The sequence below is a fragment of the Oryctolagus cuniculus genome, chromosome 15 (genome assembly GCF_051225735.1).
Source record: "Oryctolagus cuniculus isolate XC-2025 breed Fujian yellow rabbit chromosome 15, ASM5122573v1, whole genome shotgun sequence".
Lineage (NCBI taxonomy): Eukaryota > Metazoa > Chordata > Mammalia > Lagomorpha > Leporidae > Oryctolagus > Oryctolagus cuniculus.
This window is the reverse complement of record NC_142881.1, coordinates 56,629,128-56,637,802: the sequence shown is the minus strand read 5'-3', so window position 1 is coordinate 56,637,802 and position 8,675 is coordinate 56,629,128. Positions and strand designations below refer to the sequence as shown.

The 8,675-nt window shown below is 39.1% G+C and overlaps 1 pseudogene across 1 annotated transcript; it reads right to left on the bottom strand.

Moving 5' to 3' along the window:
- Positions 1 to 568: 568 nt before the first annotated feature.
- On the bottom strand, positions 569 to 985 carry LOC108178455 (mitochondrial import receptor subunit TOM7 homolog pseudogene; annotated as a pseudogene). Its single transcript, XR_016221351.1, has one exon. The product of XR_016221351.1 is annotated as a mitochondrial import receptor subunit TOM7 homolog pseudogene (transcript).
- Positions 986 to 8,675: the final 7,690 nt, after the last annotated feature.

Sequence of the window (8,675 nt, the reverse complement as noted above, 5' to 3'; positions counted from 1 at the left end):
CATTTCATATATATGGGAACATAGTAAGTCCTAATAGATGAAGAATTGGTGTGTGGGTAGATTATCAATTACTTGCCAATAGGTTGCTGAAACTAGTAGGACGCTAAATGGGCCTGAATGATTATATTCTTAACAAGACCACAGATTATCACAGTGTGTGTTTTTCAAACAAAGTTGAAGCTCATTCATTCCTTTGTTCTTTTCCCCGTTAAAGATGATGTCAACAATTTAGAGTCCAAAGACTCACTAGTGGAGACTGTTTTCCACCAGAGTCACTTTTTCTTTGTACAGGCTTCACAGATGGTCATTAATTCCTTCCCTCCTTGACACATATTCTGTTCTATTCATCAAAAAGTGTAGTCTACTTCCCCTTCTCTTGATTCAAGTCTGGCTGGTACCCTGGCTTTATTAGTGGACCATAGCAAAGATGATGCAGCACAACTTCCAGGTCCAGCCTTTAAGAGGACTGGCAGGTGCCACTTTCTCACTGCGGATATCAACCATTACCTGTAAAGAAAAGGAAACCTGTTGAAGTGAAATGGAAACTATGAGAAACAGTGAAAGGAGGTTTTTTTTTAGCATTAATAAAAATATTTATTTTGATCAATCTACCATACACAAGTCAGTAGAGGTTCCACTCTGCCAGATGCATCCAAGAAGAGCCCCGCGCTGCCCATCGGTGACTGAGCGATATAGCAGATCTCGTCTCAGCAGAGCACACGTGTTCCACGCTGCCATCGTCCGACGACTGTTTCCAAGTCCAGATGACCAAACAGTCCTTTACTCCCAGAGCAGGCTCAAAACAGTTGGTTCAAACATTCCGGAATCTGCACCCCTTTTAAAACCCAGGTAAATCACGAAAGGGGTAAAGCCCCGGTGAATGGCAAACTGGCCGCCCTTGAAGAGCTGCTGCAGGCTCTGCTTGGCTTCTTTGCTCGGCTTCACCATGAGGACGGCCGGGTGGCGCACAGCAGACACCACAGGAGCGACCACTTCAGGAATCCCTTTTTTTTTTTTTTTTTCAATTATATGGAATCTTTTATTTCATGTCTAATTCTAACAGTCAGCAATGACGAGGCAGAGCTGGTTTCAAATTATTACTCTTTCTGCCGGCGCCACGGCTCACTTGGCTAGTCCTCCGCCTGTGGCACCGGCACCCTGGGTTTTAGTCCTGGTTTGGGTGCCAGATTCTGTCCCGGTTGCTCCTCTTCCAGTCCGGCTCTCTGCTGTGGCCTGGGAAGGCAGTGGAAGATGGCCCAAGTGCTTGGGTCCTACGCCCGCATGGGAGACCGGGAGGAAGCACCTGGCTCCTGGCTTCGGATCTGTGCACCAGCCATAGAGGCCATTTGCGGGGGTGAAACAATGGAAAAGGAAGACCTTTCTCTCCGTCTCTCTCTCTCTCACTGTCTAACTCTGCCTTGTACTAGGCATTTCTGTGAGGTCTTCAGAGATGTCATAACAAACTCATTGATACTCCTGTCATGCACATGACCTCTAGATGCTGAGAAGTCCAAGATCAAGGAGCTGGTGGGTTGGCTGTCTGCTGAGAGTCCAGTCACGTGTCCTGACTGTTGATGTACAACTTAATACTTTATCCCTTTTAGTATTTTTTTGTTCTACTTAATACTATTGGTTGAACTCTGTAATTAACACACAATTATTCTTAGGTGTTTAAATTTAACTGAAAAGTGATCTCTGTTAAATGTAAAAGTGGGAATAAGAGAGGGAGGAGATGTACAATTTGGGACAAGCTCAAGCTGACTTGTCCCAGATGGTAGAGTTAGAAACATGCCAGGGGATTCCAATTTAATCCCATCAAGGTGGCATGTACCAATGCCATCTCACTAGTCAAAGTAATCAGTTTCAGTTCACAATGGATCATAATGATAGGTCTAAGAGTCAAAGGGATCACATTAACAAGACTAGTGTCTGCTAATACTAACTGATAGAATTAAAAAGTAGAGAACAATCCAACATGGGAAGCGGAATACACAGCAGACTCATAGAATGGCAGATGTCCTAAATAGCACTCTGGCCTCAGAATCAGCCCTTAAGGCATTCAGATCTGGCTGAAGAGCCCATGAGAGTATTTCAGGCACGGAAAGTCAAAACACTCTGGCAAAAAAAAAAAAAAAAAAAAAAAAAAAAAAAAAAAAAAACAAACCACAACTAAATGGAAGATCTCTGCAAGTGAGATCCCAGTGGAAAGAATGGGGCAATCAAAGAAGGAGGTACCTTTCTCTGTAGGGAGGAGAGAACTTCCACTTTGACTATGACTTTGTCTAAATAAGATCAAAGTTGGCAAACTCAAAAGGCTTCCATAGCCTTGGCAACTCATGACTAGAGCCTAGGGAGATTACTGACGCCATAAACAAGAGTGTCAGATTGTTAAGTCAACAACAGGAATCAATGTGTACTTACTTCTCATGTGGGATCTCTGTCCTTAATGTGTTGTTCAATGTGAATTAATGCTATAACTAGTACTGAAACAGTATTTTACACTTTATGTTTCTGTGTGGGTACAAACTGCTGAAATCTTTACTTAATATATACTAAACTGATCTGTATATAAAGATAATTGAAAATGAATCTTGATGTGAATGGAATGGGAAAGGGAGCGGGAGTTGGGAGGGTTGTGGGTGGGAGGGAAGTTATGGGGGGAAAAAGCCATTGTAATCCATAAGCTGTACTTTAGAAATGTATATTTATTAAATAGAAGTTAAAAAAGAAAAGAAAATTGCCCTGTGCTACTGAATTAGGCAAGACTAGACGAAAAGAGAGGCCAGGTGGAGAGGAAACAACTGCCAAACACATCAGTAAACATTGTTAGACTTCTCTGTATAACCACCAGCTCAGCGCCTGAAGTTGAGCCATTTAGGTCAGTGTCACAGAGAGGAGGGGATTCATCCTTAATTCCAGTATTTAAAATTGAGACATAATGAGTATTTTTTTTTGTTTCATGCCAGCAATTCCTGAGGTGATATTTTTACATAGCAATAAATGACAGAAATACACATCCATGGCAAGGAAACAAAGACTTATGGAAATGGTATTCCAAGGTTTAATTTCTATTCCTTATATCAAGCTGGTTAGGTTTTCAGCTGATGAAATGGGTCAAGAAAATGAAGCTGAAGAACCTAAAACACACATGTCAAGGCTCAGATGCAGATATAACAGAAAATGCAGAGACTAAGAGAATAGCCCTTTTGACTCCAGTGTAAGCACATAATCCTGAGATTTGGATTCATCTATCAGTTCCTTTCATCTCTTCATGCTCCAACCGACACACCCAGAATTTTAAAGTTATTCAAAAGCTTCTACCGTCAAATAAAATAGTCAAATATTTATCTCAAACAACACAGTTCACAAACTTTTACCACCTGTGATTCTTTAAGGTTGGTGGCCATTCCAATCTTAAATTCCTTTCCCACCAAAAGATTTCACTTAGTATTATTGCTTTCATAAATTAATATATTGTATGCCATTGAAGGCATACTTCTCCTCCTGAAACATCTGTTCTGTTTATATTACTAAAATATTTTATGAGAAAATAAAATATTAATGATTTAAAAGCCAGTGAGACTGCTAAGCACTACTTAAATTCAGGGAATTCTATCAAAGATCTGATCCTTGTTAAGTCAATCTTTATTTCCATGTAACCATGCATAAAACAAAACCTTCTTGACATTGGTAACAAACCCCCATTTCCCTAAAGCTTTTTTGAATTATGCCATTCTAAAATAGAAATAACAGTAATAAACATAGTAACAGTACATAAAACAAGAAAGATGTGTCAGAGATTTGAGTAGGCCCCAAATATGAGGCCTGGGTACTCAGGAATTCTTAAGACTGCAGATGAACCATAAGAGCATTGGCCCTCATTCTGCCTCCCCACAAGCCTACCCAGTTATCACACAAAAGTAGACTCCCACCACCTATAAAGAAGGTCAAACTATGGAGAGAAACTCTGTCTCTGGAGCTTACATATTGAAGGCTGAGGTTTGAGCAAGAAAATTGAGACTCAAACACCATATCAGGCCCACATGCTGACATGACCCAAGGTGTCATGGCTAGAGGAATTTGAATTCTGTTGTACATAGATAATACAAACTGTCTATGACAGTGGCAACAACAAAACCCAAGCTCAGTACAGCGACTGGACTGCTTTAAAGGGGAAAGGATATATCCATTTCTGGTCGCAAATACTATTTACCTCACTCTCAGCGTTTCATCAATACCTATTATCTGCCATTTAATATAAAATTTTAAAACACACACACAGAAAGTGTAATTTTTCCAACAAATAATGTAGTAGACAACCTGCTTCAGAAATTACCCAGATGTTAGAACTGTCAGTAAAGGACTTTACATACATTTGCCCAAAATAATCAAATTGCATATTCCTACATTAAGTAGATGACATTTATCATATATCAGCTATAAATTCATAAATCTTCTTCTAAAGAAATAACATTAAACAATTGTGTCCATTTTAAGATAAATTTGACATATAGTAACAACTTTGACAAACATATGCAGTCATGTCACCATTTCCAAAATCAACATCAGTGAAAGTTCCATTACCTCCAAAATTCTCACATGCTCCTTTGTAGTCAATTTCTCCCTAAACCCTAGCTCCTAATAACCAGTGATATCTTGTCCTGTAAACAGAATCACACACCATGTAGCATTTCACTCAAGCTTCTTTCTTTCTCTAAGCCTAATGCATTTTGATGTCGTTCTTACTGTTACATATCCATCCCTCTTTATTTCAGAGTTGTAGTGTTTCAGTGCATAGATACATGATGATTTGTATTTTCTATAAATAGGACATTAGGGGATTGCTTTCAATCTATGGTTACTAAAAATAAAACTACTAAAACATTCACGTAAGTGTTTGAGAATCAGTATTAGTTTTAATTTTACTTGGATGAATAGTTAGAAATGGTTTACTTTATTGTGGTGTAAGTACATATTTAACATTACAAAACTTCCAGATTGTTTTTACAAAATGACTATATATACCCAGGAAAGCAAGAGTTTTAATTTCATCTCTCCTTTTGGCACCTATCAGAATGTGTTCGTGGGGTCCTGTGACCTAAGATCCCTGATGGGTTCAAAAAATTGTGAATTTTAGACTGTCTGAAGTTCTCCCTATTTTGCTTCATCCTCTATGTGTGTTCTCTTGACACTCACTGAGCTCCTTAAAGAGGGTTATTTTGAATTCTTTGACAGGCAGCTCACAGATCTTCATTTCTTCAGTGTCAGTAACTATAACTTTATTCTTTTCATTCAGTGGTGTTATGTTTCCTGATTCTTTGTGATCCTTAGTCTTGTATTGTCTGTATGTTTGAAGTGGTCACCTCCTCCAGTCATAACTGATTGATTTGGGAGAGAAAGACACACCAGTCAGCCAGGCCAGAGTTCCTGAGCAGCCTAGATAATGGGGTCCATGGGGCTTTGGGAACAGGCTCAATGCTGGGTTCTACAGGCAGATGGATCCAGTGTTGGGTTGTTCTTAGGATACACAGATAGCCTTGTTTACTGAGGTTTGCAGGTTGGCTATTGAAATCAGTGTAATGATTACTGAGAATCCCTCCCCCACAGCTTTTCTTTGTTCTAAGCTACCCCAGGCAACCCAGCTGTGCCAACTCCCTGCCTGCTGGGTGTACTTCAACCAAGGGAGCCCCTCAGGTAGATTCTTGAAGTGCTGGAAAATTTACATGAGTACTTAACTCTTTCCTTCCTTCACAGGAGAACTGCCAGAGCCAACTTGAGGGAAGGGTGACATGAACAGACTAAAATTTTTCTTCTAATTATTTTGGTGTGTCTTGTCTCCTTTCTATGCTCTATCAGAATGCTGTAGCCTCTCACTTGGATTCTGGAGCTCTCAGAATTTTTTTTTTTTTTTTTTGTCTATGCATGTTAGTCCAATCATTGTTTCTTGGGGTGGAGGAATGGGAGATAGGACCTTCTAAACTGCAATCTTGCTGAGACTTACTACTGTTGTTTAAACAATAATCTTCAGCTTTCTGCATCCTAAGCGGAAACTTGAAGTCAAAACACTCAAGGTCAAAACAAAGACACACAAGGTGCCAGCATTGTGGTGCAGTGTGTTAAGCTGCCACCTGAGGTGCCAGAATCCTACATGGACAGTAGTTCAACTCCCAGCTGCTCCACTGCTGATCCAGCAACCTGCTAATGTACCTAGGAAAGCAGTGGAAGATGGCCCAAGAGATTGTCTTGGCCAGCCACATGAGAGATCTGGGTCTAGATGAAGGTTCTGGCTGTTGGCTTCAGCCTGGCCTAGACCCTGCCATTGCAGCCATCTGAGGAGTGAATCAGCAGAGGGAAGGAATATCTCTCTGTTTCTGTGTGTGTCTCTCCTTCTCTCTCTTTCTCCTTCTCTATTTCTCTCTCCTTTATTTCTGTCTCTCTCTCTCATTCTGCCTTTCAAATAAATAAAATAAATCTTTAAGAAAAGGACACACAAATCTTGTTCACACAGATAAAATGGCAGCTATATAGAATGGGTACAGTCAGGACAACCTAACAATTTGAACAGACAATATATTACATATAACACACAATATAAAATATATAATATATAAAGAAAATAATAAAAAAATTAAGCAGATATATTTACAAAATAAAGGAAATTCTGAGACACTCCATAAACAGAAACTTCAGGAAGCAGCTCCAAACTCCTAGGACTGGGGCAATAAAGGAGGGGCCTGGAGTTATGAGAATCTAAAGTCTGAAGATGAGGACCAAACCAGGGTCTGATATCTCACTGCAAGGCTGCTTCTTGTACCTCTGAAGCATAAGATGAGCTCAATCTGTGATTGACAGGGGAAAAATACTGCAACCAATCACTGTTGTTCATAAGGAGGCATTTTTAATTGGCATGACACTAACAGGAAGAAACAAATTGGAGGCACTGATCTTTTTTCTCATCTCCTGGCTTTCATTCTCTCTCTAGTGTATCCCATTGGCAAAATTCAACAGTTTCTGGAAAAGGCAGGATATAGTTTTCAGAGTCGCAGCCCCAGAATACAAAGCGTATAGAATGTGTGTTAATAACTATCTCAGCAGGAATGTTACATTTTCAATAGGCTGAATGAATCCTAAGTAGAGATTTTAAAATGTTTGCAATTTTATAATCCATGCTTCATTAAGTCCCAGTATGTAAACTGCAAAAATTATTCATGTAAATCAAGTCACTTTTTAAGAACTGATGCATTTAAAATTTCTATTATCAGAGAAATTACTGTCAGTTCTAAAACCCTATAGTTAAAATATTGTGCCTATGGACTGTGTATTACTGACAGTGACAGAAGAGAATATTTTTAGCATTGTTTTTTTTCACCAAATTTTAACTGAGCTGAGTGTTTCATTTAGCTGTTCCAGACACTGAATACTTAAATATTTTATCAATATATACTCCAGCAAAACAGAATAGACAGATGTTTAGTATATAATCTATAGGATCTATTGAATAGTCTATATATACATATTATATACATTATATATGTATGGAGAGGGATAAGCAGAAGTAGAGAAGAAGAGAGAGAGATGCTGATTTATTCCAAGGAATTGGCTCACAAGATTATAGAAACTGAAAACTCCCATGAACTGCCCTCTCCGAGCTAGAGATCCAGGAAAGCTGATGGCACAGGACCCCTTGAATCCAAAGGCTTCAGAATGAGGGAGCCAATGGTACAAATCCCATTCCACCAGCAAGAGAAAAAAAATCCACGTTCCAGCTCAAGCAAACAGGTAGAATAAAAGTGGAAGGGGTTGAATTTCTTCTTCCTTCCTGTTGTATGCAGGCCTCCAAATGATGATGCCACTTGCGTTGGGAAGGGCAGTCTACTTTGTGGAATCTAACATGCTAATCCCATGCAGAAACACTCTAGTAGACATATGTAGAAATAATTTAGAATCTGGGATACATACACAACACATACAATGACCTTAAACTGAACCATGGAGTGAACCATCATACCAATTGAATTAGTAAGATTTTTTTTTCAAGATTATCTTGCCATTAGTGAGATGCTATATTTTGCTGTATGTTTATTAAATTTAATAATGTATACAAAACAGAAATATAAACAAAAAGGAATAAAATGCAATACAAGAATAGACAAATTTGTATGTCAAATATAGCACCCCTCCTAGTAATCATGATTCTTACTCCTTTTTAAGTTAAAATATTAATACAACCATGATTTTATTTTTTTAAAAAAATTGTATTTATATAAATGACAGAGAAAGAAAGATCTCCAATTCACTCCTCAGATGCCTGCAATGGCCAGGAGGCCTAATCCAGGAGCCTGGAATTTAATCCAGGTCTCCCGCACAAGGGGCAGAAACTCAGCTACTTGTGACATCACTATTGCCCCCAGGGTCTGCACCAGCAGGAAGTGGCAGTCAGGAGCCAGGGGCAGCCACCAAGTCTACTACAGTGTGAGACACGGGCATCTTTCTCAGCACCTTCAAACACTGTGCAAAATGCCTGCCTCAAGTTGGCGTGTTTTTAGGGTATATATTTCAGAATAATTTTAGGTTCCAAATGTTATTTACAACTGAATTCTCAGTAAATAGCATATATATTTGATAGTTATTTTGAAATGGGCACATTAACGAACTGAAAAAAAAGTGACTGACCA